We start from the raw sequence: 12,405 nt of genomic DNA, 5'->3' as shown, positions 1-12,405 counted from the left end.
CTGCTGCCATGCAGATAAACACTGGCAGCGGCAGCAAGTGCATGCCCACAGCCACCCCTTGTTCCTTCACACCTTGTATCAGCTGTAATCCAGTCCAGTCCAGTGCTGCCTGCTGAGCAGCACTGACCAACACTGCCTGGGCCCAGGCTTTTATCTCTGAGGCCCCATTATGATGTCAGAAAGCTGGCTCTGGAATCCTGAGGGCTCCACTATGACACGTGCAAAGTTCCGTCTGAACTTTATATAAGACGGTGAGGCTCAGTCAGTCACTCAGTGTTGCCTGAGAGGGCAACACTGCAACAGCCGGCCGCCAGGCTGTCTTTTTTTTGCACAGCTAGTTGCCTCCAGGAGGCCACAAGAGGGAGACAAGGGACTGCAAAATGGAAAATAGGCATCCACCAACTTTACAGACAACTTCTCCTTGCTCCTACAACCTCCATCCTTGCACAGTTTGTTATTCTTCTAGGTAACATAGTAACAAATCCAAATTGCTGCTCTCTTTGTAGGCAAGCAAGGCTTTGTTGCAACTGCAATTCTTACTTCTTCTTGAAATGTAGGGACGACAGTACATTCCATCACATCCATCTAGTGTACACAGGTAGGTCCATTGTGGCGGGCAGGCGAGCGGGCGGGCTGCTTTATTGGCTGTTTGCTGTTCCCCTACTCCACTCCACTATTTGACTGTTGTGCTGCAATCAATCAATCAATCAATCAATCAATCAATCAATCAATCAATCAATCAATCAATCAGTGGCTGGCTCAGGTGCAGCTCTTTAACTTACCTAAAAGGGAGGGCGGAGAGAAGACAAGGAAGGTGAATGAGGTGTTCCAATGTGAAATGCCGGAAACACAGAAACACAGACGACACACAACAAGAGGTGGCAATCTATTCATTAATTGCATTTAATCAATGAGCTCATTATCACTCATGCATTGTCCAACAGGTGTTGAAATAATGGGATTAAAAGGGGAGATCCCTTCAGAAAGACAGAAACAATAGCAAAGACAAAAAACACTTTTGGAATCTGCTTTTAGTCAACACATAAGGAAAGGGTGCACCGGTCCTGGAAATACTGCAATACCAGGTCAATGCGTGGAGTGGACAGAGCAAGCTCTATTTCCATCTCTCTGTTCTAAAAATCCATTTAATATATGGTCCCCAGATAGGGGACGTATCAGATATTAAACTGATAAGAACAGATACTACACTTGATCTTAGCCAAAAGGCCGAGAAGCGATAACCCGAACGGGCCGCGCGTTGCCCGAGCCTGCCCGATACTGCTGTTCAGCCCTTGCAGCGATTCAGCCTACTTCTAGGCAATTCCATGGGGCCCTGCAGGCTCACACACTCACAGCTACACGGGAGGTGAATAAAGGCCGGAGAGGAAGCCAGACAGGATTTGCTTCTTTTGCTTGCACCACAATGCAGTGCTGAAAGAGGAGGAATCTACATAAAAACGCCTTCCTGGCAACGCCCAAATGCCCTGCTGCCATGCAGATAAACACTGGCAGCGGCAGCAAGTGCATGCCCACAGCCACCCCTTGTTCCTTCACACCTTGTATCAGCTGTAATCCAGTCCAGTCCAGTGCTGCCTGCTGAGCAGCACTGACCAACACTGCCTGGGCCCAGGCTTTTATCTCTGAGGCCCCATTATGATGTCAGAAAGCTGGCTCTGGAATCCTGAGGGCTCCACTATGACACGTGCAAAGTTCCGTCTGAACTTTATATAAGACGGTGAGGCTCAGTCAGTCACTCAGTGTTGCCTGAGAGGGCAACACTGCAACAGCCGGCCGCCAGGCTGTCTTTTTTTTGCACAGCTAGTTGCCTCCAGGAGGCCACAAGAGGGAGACAAGGGACTGCAAAATGGAAAATAGGCATCCACCAACTTTACAGACAACTTCTCCTTGCTCCTACAACCTCCATCCTTGCACAGTTTGTTATTCTTCTAGGTAACATAGTAACAAATCCAAATTGCTGCTCTCTTTGTAGGCAAGCAAGGCTTTGTTGCAACTGCAATTCTTACTTCTTCTTGAAATGTAGGGACGACAGTACATTCCATCACATCCATCTAGTGTACACAGGTAGGTCCATTGTGGCGGGCAGGCGAGCGGGCGGGCTGCTTTATTGGCTGTTTGCTGTTCCCCTACTCCACTCCACTATTTGACTGTTGTGCTGCATCAATCAATCAATCAATCAATCAATCAATCAATCAATCAATCAATCAATCAATCAGTGGCTGGCTCAGGTGCAGCTCTTTAACTTACCTAAAAGGGAGGGCGGAGAGAAGACAAGGAAGGTGAATGAGGTGTTCCAATGTGAAATGCCGGAAACACAGAAACACAGACGACACACAACAAGAGGTGGCAATCTATTCATTAATTGCATTTAATCAATGAGCTCATTATCACTCATGCATTGTCCAACAGGTGTTGAAATAATGGGATTAAAAGGGGAGATCCCTTCAGAAAGACAGAAACAATAGCAAAGACAAAAAACACTTTTGGAATCTGCTTTTAGTCAACACATAAGGAAAGGGTGCACCGGTCCTGGAAATACTGCAATACCAGGTCAATGCGTGGAGTGGACAGAGCAAGCTCTATTTCCATCTCCCTGTTCTAAAAATCCATTTAATATATGGTCCCCAGATAGGGGACGTATCAGATATTAAACTGATAAGAACAGATACTACACTTGATCTTAGCCAAAAGGCCGAGAAGCGATAACCCGAACGGGCCGCGCGTTGCCCGAGCCTGCCCGATACTGCTGTTCAGCCCTTGCAGCGATTCAGCCTACTTCTAGGCAATTCCATGGGGCCCTGCAGGCTCACACACTCACAGCTACACGGGAGGTGAATAAAGGCCGGAGAGGAAGCCAGACAGGATTTGCTTCTTTTGCTTGCACCACAATGCAGTGCTGAAAGAGGAGGAATCTACATAAAAACGCCTTCCTGGCAACGCCCAAATGCCCTGCTGCCATGCAGATAAACACTGGCAGCGGCAGCAAGTGCATGCCCACAGCCACCCCTTGTTCCTTCACACCTTGTATCAGCTGTAATCCAGTCCAGTCCAGTGCTGCCTGCTGAGCAGCACTGACCAACACTGCCTGGGCCCAGGCTTTTATCTCTGAGGCCCCATTATGATGTCAGAAAGCTGGCTCTGGAATCCTGAGGGCTCCACTATGACACGTGCAAAGTTCCGTCTGAACTTTATATAAGACGGTGAGGCTCAGTCAGTCACTCAGTGTTGCCTGAGAGGGCAACACTGCAACAGCCGGCCGCCAGGCTGTCTTTTTTTTGCACAGCTAGTTGCCTCCAGGAGGCCACAAGAGGGAGACAAGGGACTGCAAAATGGAAAATAGGCATCCACCAACTTTACAGACAACTTCTCCTTGCTCCTACAACCTCCATCCTTGCACAGTTTGTTATTCTTCTAGGTAACATAGTAACAAATCCAAATTGCTGCTCTCTTTGTAGGCAAGCAAGGCTTTGTTGCAACTGCAATTCTTACTTCTTCTTGAAATGTAGGGACGACAGTACATTCCATCACATCCATCTAGTGTACACAGGTAGGTCCATTGTGGCGGGCAGGCGAGCGGGCGGGCTGCTTTATTGGCTGTTTGCTGTTCCCCTACTCCACTCCACTATTTGACTGTTGTGCTGCATCAATCAATCAATCAATCAATCAATCAATCAATCAATCAATCAATCAGTGGCTGGCTCAGGTGCAGCTCTTTAACTTACCTAAAAGGGAGGGCGGAGAGAAGACAAGGAAGGTGAATGAGGTGTTCCAATGTGAAATGCCGGAAACACAGAAACACAGACGACACACAACAAGAGGTGGCAATCTATTCATTAATTGCATTTAATCAATGAGCTCATTATCACTCATGCATTGTCCAACAGGTGTTGAAATAATGGGATTAAAAGGGGAGATCCCTTCAGAAAGACAGAAACAATAGCAAAGACAAAAAACACTTTTGGAATCTGCTTTTAGTCAACACATAAGGAAAGGGTGCACCGGTCCTGGAAATACTGCAATACCAGGTCAATGCGTGGAGTGGACAGAGCAAGCTCTATTTCCATCTCCCTGTTCTAAAAATCCATTTAATATATGGTCCCCAGATAGGGGACGTATCAGATATTAAACTGATAAGAACAGATACTACACTTGATCTTAGCCAAAAGGCCGAGAAGCGATAACCCGAACGGGCCGCGCGTTGCCCGAGCCTGCCCGATACTGCTGTTCAGCCCTTGCAGCGATTCAGCCTACTTCTAGGCAATTCCATGGGGCCCTGCAGGCTCACACACTCACAGCTACACGGGAGGTGAATAAAGGCCGGAGAGGAAGCCAGACAGGATTTGCTTCTTTTGCTTGCACCACAATGCAGTGCTGAAAGAGGAGGAATCTACATAAAAACGCCTTCCTGGCAACGCCCAAATGCCCTGCTGCCATGCAGATAAACACTGGCAGCGGCAGCAAGTGCATGCCCACAGCCACCCCTTGTTCCTTCACACCTTGTATCAGCTGTAATCCAGTCCAGTCCAGTGCTGCCTGCTGAGCAGCACTGACCAACACTGCCTGGGCCCAGGCTTTTATCTCTGAGGCCCCATTATGATGTCAGAAAGCTGGCTCTGGAATCCTGAGGGCTCCACTATGACACGTGCAAAGTTCCGTCTGAACTTTATATAAGACGGTGAGGCTCAGTCAGTCACTCAGTGTTGCCTGAGAGGGCAACACTGCAACAGCCGGCCGCCAGGCTGTCTTTTTTTTGCACAGCTAGTTGCCTCCAGGAGGCCACAAGAGGGAGACAAGGGACTGCAAAATGGAAAATAGGCATCCACCAACTTTACAGACAACTTCTCCTTGCTCCTACAACCTCCATCCTTGCACAGTTTGTTATTCTTCTAGGTAACATAGTAACAAATCCAAATTGCTGCTCTCTTTGTAGGCAAGCAAGGCTTTGTTGCAACTGCAATTCCTTCTTGAAATGTAGGGACGACAGTACATTCCATCACATCCATCTAGTGTACACAGGTAGGTCCATTGTGGCGGGCAGGCGAGCGGGCGGGCTGCTTTATTGGCTGTTTGCTGTTCCCCTACTCCACTCCACTATTTGACTGTTGTGCTGCATCAATCAATCAATCAATCAATCAATCAATCAATCAATCAATCAATCAATCAATCAATCAATCAGTGGCTGGCTCAGGTGCAGCTCTTTAACTTACCTAAAAGGGAGGGCGGAGAGAAGACAAGGAAGGTGAATGAGGTGTTCCAATGTGAAATGCCGGAAACACAGAAACACAGACGACACACAACAAGAGGTGGCAATCTATTCATTAATTGCATTTAATCAATGAGCTCATTATCACTCATGCATTGTCCAACAGGTGTTGAAATAATGGGATTAAAAGGGGAGATCCCTTCAGAAAGACAGAAACAATAGCAAAGACAAAAAACACTTTTGGAATCTGCTTTTAGTCAACACATAAGGAAAGGGTGCACCGGTCCTGGAAATACTGCAATACCAGGTCAATGCGTGGAGTGGACAGAGCAAGCTCTATTTCCATCTCCCTGTTCTAAAAATCCATTTAATATATGGTCCCCAGATAGGGGACGTATCAGATATTAAACTGATAAGAACAGATACTACACTTGATCTTAGCCAAAAGGCCGAGAAGCGATAACCCGAACGGGCCGCGCGTTGCCCGAGCCTGCCCGATACTGCTGTTCAGCCCTTGCAGCGATTCAGCCTACTTCTAGGCAATTCCATGGGGCCCTGCAGGCTCACACACTCACAGCTACACGGGAGGTGAATAAAGGCCGGAGAGGAAGCCAGACAGGATTTGCTTCTTTTGCTTGCACCACAATGCAGTGCTGAAAGAGGAGGAATCTACATAAAAACGCCTTCCTGGCAACGCCCAAATGCCCTGCTGCCATGCAGATAAACACTGGCAGCGGCAGCAAGTGCATGCCCACAGCCACCCCTTGTTCCTTCACACCTTGTATCAGCTGTAATCCAGTCCAGTCCAGTGCTGCCTGCTGAGCAGCACTGACCAACACTGCCTGGGCCCAGGCTTTTATCTCTGAGGCCCCATTATGATGTCAGAAAGCTGGCTCTGGAATCCTGAGGGCTCCACTATGACACGTGCAAAGTTCCGTCTGAACTTTATATAAGACGGTGAGGCTCAGTCAGTCACTCAGTGTTGCCTGAGAGGGCAACACTGCAACAGCCGGCCGCCAGGCTGTCTTTTTTTTGCACAGCTAGTTGCCTCCAGGAGGCCACAAGAGGGAGACAAGGGACTGCAAAATGGAAAATAGGCATCCACCAACTTTACAGACAACTTCTCCTTGCTCCTACAACCTCCATCCTTGCACAGTTTGTTATTCTTCTAGGTAACATAGTAACAAATCCAAATTGCTGCTCTCTTTGTAGGCAAGCAAGGCTTTGTTGCAACTGCAATTCTTACTTCTTCTTGAAATGTAGGGACGACAGTACATTCCATCACATCCATCTAGTGTACACAGGTAGGTCCATTGTGGCGGGCAGGCGAGCGGGCGGGCTGCTTTATTGGCTGTTTGCTGTTCCCCTACTCCACTCCACTATTTGACTGTTGTGCTGCATCAATCAATCAATCAATCAATCAATCAATCAATCAATCAATCAATCAGTGGCTGGCTCAGGTGCAGCTCTTTAACTTACCTAAAAGGGAGGGCGGAGAGAAGACAAGGAAGGTGAATGAGGTGTTCCAATGTGAAATGCCGGAAACACAGAAACACAGACGACACACAACAAGAGGTGGCAATCTATTCATTAATTGCATTTAATCAATGAGCTCATTATCACTCATGCATTGTCCAACAGGTGTTGAAATAATGGGATTAAAAGGGGAGATCCCTTCAGAAAGACAGAAACAATAGCAAAGACAAAAAACACTTTTGGAATCTGCTTTTAGTCAACACATAAGGAAAGGGTGCACCGGTCCTGGAAATACTGCAATACCAGGTCAATGCGTGGAGTGGACAGAGCAAGCTCTATTTCCATCTCCCTGTTCTAAAAATCCATTTAATATATGGTCCCCAGATAGGGGACGTATCAGATATTAAACTGATAAGAACAGATACTACACTTGATCTTAGCCAAAAGGCCGAGAAGCGATAACCCGAACGGGCCGCGCGTTGCCCGAGCCTGCCCGATACTGCTGTTCAGCCCTTGCAGCGATTCAGCCTACTTCTAGGCAATTCCATGGGGCCCTGCAGGCTCACACACTCACAGCTACACGGGAGGTGAATAAAGGCCGGAGAGGAAGCCAGACAGGATTTGCTTCTTTTGCTTGCACCACAATGCAGTGCTGAAAGAGGAGGAATCTACATAAAAACGCCTTCCTGGCAACGCCCAAATGCCCTGCTGCCATGCAGATAAACACTGGCAGCGGCAGCAAGTGCATGCCCACAGCCACCCCTTGTTCCTTCACACCTTGTATCAGCTGTAATCCAGTCCAGTCCAGTGCTGCCTGCTGAGCAGCACTGACCAACACTGCCTGGGCCCAGGCTTTTATCTCTGAGGCCCCATTATGATGTCAGAAAGCTGGCTCTGGAATCCTGAGGGCTCCACTATGACACGTGCAAAGTTCCGTCTGAACTTTATATAAGACGGTGAGGCTCAGTCAGTCACTCAGTGTTGCCTGAGAGGGCAACACTGCAACAGCCGGCCGCCAGGCTGTCTTTTTTTTGCACAGCTAGTTGCCTCCAGGAGGCCACAAGAGGGAGACAAGGGACTGCAAAATGGAAAATAGGCATCCACCAACTTTACAGACAACTTCTCCTTGCTCCTACAACCTCCATCCTTGCACAGTTTGTTATTCTTCTAGGTAACATAGTAACAAATCCAAATTGCTGCTCTCTTTGTAGGCAAGCAAGGCTTTGTTGCAACTGCAATTCTTACTTCTTCTTGAAATGTAGGGACGACAGTACATTCCATCACATCCATCTAGTGTACACAGGTAGGTCCATTGTGGCGGGCAGGCGAGCGGGCGGGCTGCTTTATTGGCTGTTTGCTGTTCCCCTACTCCACTCCACTATTTGACTGTTGTGCTGCATCAATCAATCAATCAATCAATCAATCAATCAATCAATCAATCAATCAATCAGTGGCTGGCTCAGGTGCAGCTCTTTAACTTACCTAAAAGGGAGGGCGGAGAGAAGACAAGGAAGGTGAATGAGGTGTTCCAATGTGAAATGCCGGAAACACAGAAACACAGACGACACACAACAAGAGGTGGCAATCTATTCATTAATTGCATTTAATCAATGAGCTCATTATCACTCATGCATTGTCCAACAGGTGTTGAAATAATGGGATTAAAAGGGGAGATCCCTTCAGAAAGACAGAAACAATAGCAAAGACAAAAAACACTTTTGGAATCTGCTTTTAGTCAACACATAAGGAAAGGGTGCACCGGTCCTGGAAATACTGCAATACCAGGTCAATGCGTGGAGTGGACAGAGCAAGCTCTATTTCCATCTCCCTGTTCTAAAAATCCATTTAATATATGGTCCCCAGATAGGGGACGTATCAGATATTAAACTGATAAGAACAGATACTACACTTGATCTTAGCCAAATGGCCGAGAAGCGATAACCCGAACGGGCCGCGCGTTGCCCGAGCCTGCCCGATACTGCTGTTCAGCCCTTGCAGCGATTCAGCCTACTTCTAGGCAATTCCATGGGGCCCTGCAGGCTCACACACTCACAGCTACACGGGAGGTGAATAAAGGCCGGAGAGGAAGCCAGACAGGATTTGCTTCTTTTGCTTGCACCACAATGCAGTGCTGAAAGAGGAGGAATCTACATAAAAACGCCTTCCTGGCAACGCCCAAATGCCCTGCTGCCATGCAGATAAACACTGGCAGCGGCAGCAAGTGCATGCCCACAGCCACCCCTCGTTCCTTCACACCTTGTATCAGCTGTAATCCAGTCCAGTCCAGTGCTGCCTGCTGAGCAGCACTGACCAACACTGCCTGGGCCCAGGCTTTTATCTCTGAGGCCCCATTATGATGTCAGAAAGCTGGCTCTGGAATCCTGAGGGCTCCACTATGACACGTGCAAAGTTCCGTCTGAACTTTATATAAGACGGTGAGGCTCAGTCAGTCACTCAGTGTTGCCTGAGAGGGCAACACTGCAACAGCCGGCCGCCAGGCTGTCTTTTTTTTGCACAGCTAGTTGCCTCCAGGAGGCCACAAGAGGGAGACAAGGGACTGCAAAATGGAAAATAGGCATCCACCAACTTTACAGACAACTTCTCCTTGCTCCTACAACCTCCATCCTTGCACAGTTTGTTATTCTTCTAGGTAACATAGTAACAAATCCAAATTGCTGCTCTCTTTGTAGGCAAGCAAGGCTTTGTTGCAACTGCAATTCTTACTTCTTCTTGAAATGTAGGGACGACAGTACATTCCATCACATCCATCTAGTGTACACAGGTAGGTCCATTGTGGCGGGCAGGCGAGCGGGCGGGCTGCTTTATTGGCTGTTTGCTGTTCCCCTACTCCACTCCACTATTTGACTGTTGTGCTGCATCAATCAATCAATCAATCAATCAATCAATCAATCAATCAATCAATCAGTGGCTGGCTCAGGTGCAGCTCTTTAACTTACCTAAAAGGGAGGGCGGAGAGAAGACAAGGAAGGTGAATGAGGTGTTCCAATGTGAAATGCCGGAAACACAGAAACACAGACGACACACAACAAGAGGTGGCAATCTATTCATTAATTGCATTTAATCAATGAGCTCATTATCCCTCATGCATTGTCCAACAGGTGTTGAAATAATGGGATTAAAAGGGGAGATCCCTTCAGAAAGACAGAAACAATAGCAAAGACAAAAAACACTTTTGGAATCTGCTTTTAGTCAACACATAAGGAAAGGGTGCACCGGTCCTGGAAATACTGCAATACCAGGTCAATGCGTGGAGTGGACAGAGCAAGCTCTATTTCCATCTCCCTGTTCTAAAAATCCATTTAATATATGGTCCCCAGATAGGGGACGTATCAGATATTAAACTGATAAGAACAGATACTACACTTGATCTTAGCCAAAAGGCCGAGAAGCGATAACCCGAACGGGCCGCGCGTTGCCCGAGCCTGCCCGATACTGCTGTTCAGCCCTTGCAGCGATTCAGCCTACTTCTAGGCAATTCCATGGGGCCCTGCAGGCTCACACACTCACAGCTACACGGGAGGTGAATAAAGGCCGGAGAGGAAGCCAGACAGGATTTGCTTCTTTTGCTTGCACCACAATGCAGTGCTGAAAGAGGAGGAATCTACATAAAAACGCCTTCCTGGCAACGCCCAAATGCCCTGCTGCCATGCAGATAAACACTGGCAGCGGCAGCAAGTGCATGCCCACAGCCACCCCTTGTTCCTTCACACCTTGTATCAGCTGTAATCCAGTCCAGTCCAGTGCTGCCTGCTGAGCAGCACTGACCAACACTGCCTGGGCCCAGGCTTTTATCTCTGAGGCCCCATTATGATGTCAGAAAGCTGGCTCTGGAATCCTGAGGGCTCCACTATGACACGTGCAAAGTTCCGTCTGAACTTTATATAAGACGGTGAGGCTCAGTCAGTCACTCAGTGTTGCCTGAGAGGGCAACACTGCAACAGCCGGCCGCCAGGCTGTCTTTTTTTTGCACAGCTAGTTGCCTCCAGGAGGCCACAAGAGGGAGACAAGGGACTGCAAAATGGAAAATAGGCATCCACCAACTTTACAGACAACTTCTCCTTGCTCCTACAACCTCCATCCTTGCACAGTTTGTTATTCTTCTAGGTAACATAGTAACAAATCCAAATTGCTGCTCTCTTTGTAGGCAAGCAAGGCTTTGTTGCAACTGCAATTCTTACTTCTTCTTGAAATGTAGGGACGACAGTACATTCCATCACATCCATCTAGTGTACACAGGTAGGTCCATTGTGGCGGGCAGGCGAGCGGGCGGGCTGCTTTATTGGCTGTTTGCTGTTCCCCTACTCCACTCCACTATTTGACTGTTGTGCTGCATCAATCAATCAATCAATCAATCAATCAATCAATCAATCAATCAGTGGCTGGCTCAGGTGCAGCTCTTTAACTTACCTAAAAGGGAGGGCGGAGAGAAGACAAGGAAGGTGAATGAGGTGTTCCAATGTGAAATGCCGGAAACACAGAAACACAGACGACACACAACAAGAGGTGGCAATCTATTCATTAATTGCATTTAATCAATGAGCTCATTATCACTCATGCATTGTCCAACAGGTGTTGAAATAATGGGATTAAAAGGGGAGATCCCTTCAGAAAGACAGAAACAATAGCAAAGACAAAAAACACTTTTGGAATCTGCTTTTAGTCAACACATAAGGAAAGGGTGCACCGGTCCTGGAAATACTGCAATACCAGGTCAATGCGTGGAGTGGACAGAGCAAGCTCTATTTCCATCTCCCTGTTCTAAAAATCCATTTAATATATGGTCCCCAGATAGGGGACGTATCAGATATTAAACTGATAAGAACAGATACTACACTTGATCTTAGCCAAAAGGCCGAGAAGCGATAACCCGAACGGGCCGCGCGTTGCCCGAGCCTGCCCGATACTGCTGTTCAGCCCTTGCAGCGATTCAGCCTACTTCTAGGCAATTCCATGGGGCCCTGCAGGCTCACACACTCACAGCTACACGGGAGGTGAATAAAGGCCGGAGAGGAAGCCAGACAGGATTTGCTTCTTTTGCTTGCACCACAATGCAGTGCTGAAAGAGGAGGAATCTACATAAAAACGCCTTCCTGGCAACGCCCAAATGCCCTGCTGCCATGCAGATAAACACTGGCAGCGGCAGCAAGTGCATGCCCACAGCCACCCCTTGTTCCTTCACACCTTGTATCAGCTGTAATCCAGTCCAGTCCAGTGCTGCCTGCTGAGCAGCACTGACCAACACTGCCTGGGCCCAGGCTTTTATCTCTGAGGCCCCATTATGATGTCAGAAAGCTGGCTCTGGAATCCTGAGGGCTCCACTATGACACGTGCAAAGTTCCGTCTGAACTTTATATAAGACGGTGAGGCTCAGTCAGTCACTCAGTGTTGCCTGAGAGGGCAACACTGCAACAGCCGGCCGCCAGGCTGTCTTTTTTTTGCACAGCTAGTTGCCTCCAGGAGGCCACAAGAGGGAGACAAGGGACTGCAAAATGGAAAATAGGCATCCACCAACTTTACAGACAACTTCTCCTTGCTCCTACAACCTCCATCCTTGCACAGTTTGTTATTCTTCTAGGTAACATAGTAACAAATCCAAATTGCTGCTCTCTTTGTAGGCAAGCAAGGCTTTGTTGCAACTGCAATTCTTACTTCTTCTTGAAATGTAGGGACGACAGTACATTCCATCA

The 12,405-nt window shown here is 47.9% G+C and overlaps 8 non-coding genes across 8 annotated transcripts; all 8 read right to left on the bottom strand.

Annotated features, from left to right (window-relative positions):
- Positions 1-1,048: 1,048 nt before the first annotated feature.
- Positions 1,049-1,239, bottom strand: LOC142687142 (U2 spliceosomal RNA). The gene has a single exon (XR_012856416.1). It is a non-coding gene; the product is annotated as a U2 spliceosomal RNA (small nuclear RNA).
- Positions 1,240-2,531: 1,292 nt separating this feature from the next.
- Positions 2,532-2,722, bottom strand: LOC142686866 (U2 spliceosomal RNA). Its single transcript, XR_012856165.1, has one exon. It is a non-coding gene; the product is annotated as a U2 spliceosomal RNA (small nuclear RNA).
- A 1,284-nt stretch (positions 2,723-4,006) lies between these two features.
- LOC142686865 (U2 spliceosomal RNA) lies at positions 4,007-4,197 on the bottom strand. The gene has a single exon (XR_012856164.1). It is a non-coding gene; the product is annotated as a U2 spliceosomal RNA (small nuclear RNA).
- Positions 4,198-5,491: 1,294 nt separating this feature from the next.
- On the bottom strand, positions 5,492-5,682 carry LOC142686863 (U2 spliceosomal RNA). Its single transcript, XR_012856163.1, has one exon. It is a non-coding gene; the product is annotated as a U2 spliceosomal RNA (small nuclear RNA).
- Positions 5,683-6,966: 1,284 nt separating this feature from the next.
- LOC142686862 (U2 spliceosomal RNA) lies at positions 6,967-7,157 on the bottom strand. The gene has a single exon (XR_012856162.1). It is a non-coding gene; the product is annotated as a U2 spliceosomal RNA (small nuclear RNA).
- Positions 7,158-8,445: 1,288 nt separating this feature from the next.
- On the bottom strand, positions 8,446-8,636 carry LOC142687127 (U2 spliceosomal RNA). Its single transcript, XR_012856403.1, has one exon. It is a non-coding gene; the product is annotated as a U2 spliceosomal RNA (small nuclear RNA).
- A 1,284-nt stretch (positions 8,637-9,920) lies between these two features.
- Positions 9,921-10,111, bottom strand: LOC142686860 (U2 spliceosomal RNA). The gene has a single exon (XR_012856160.1). It is a non-coding gene; the product is annotated as a U2 spliceosomal RNA (small nuclear RNA).
- Positions 10,112-11,391: 1,280 nt separating this feature from the next.
- LOC142686859 (U2 spliceosomal RNA) lies at positions 11,392-11,582 on the bottom strand. Its single transcript, XR_012856159.1, has one exon. It is a non-coding gene; the product is annotated as a U2 spliceosomal RNA (small nuclear RNA).
- Positions 11,583-12,405: the final 823 nt, after the last annotated feature.

This window comes from Rhinoderma darwinii (assembly GCF_050947455.1).
Source record: "Rhinoderma darwinii isolate aRhiDar2 chromosome 5 unlocalized genomic scaffold, aRhiDar2.hap1 SUPER_5_unloc_19, whole genome shotgun sequence".
NCBI lineage: Eukaryota > Metazoa > Chordata > Amphibia > Anura > Rhinodermatidae > Rhinoderma > Rhinoderma darwinii.
This window is presented reverse-complemented; position numbering and strand designations above follow the sequence as displayed.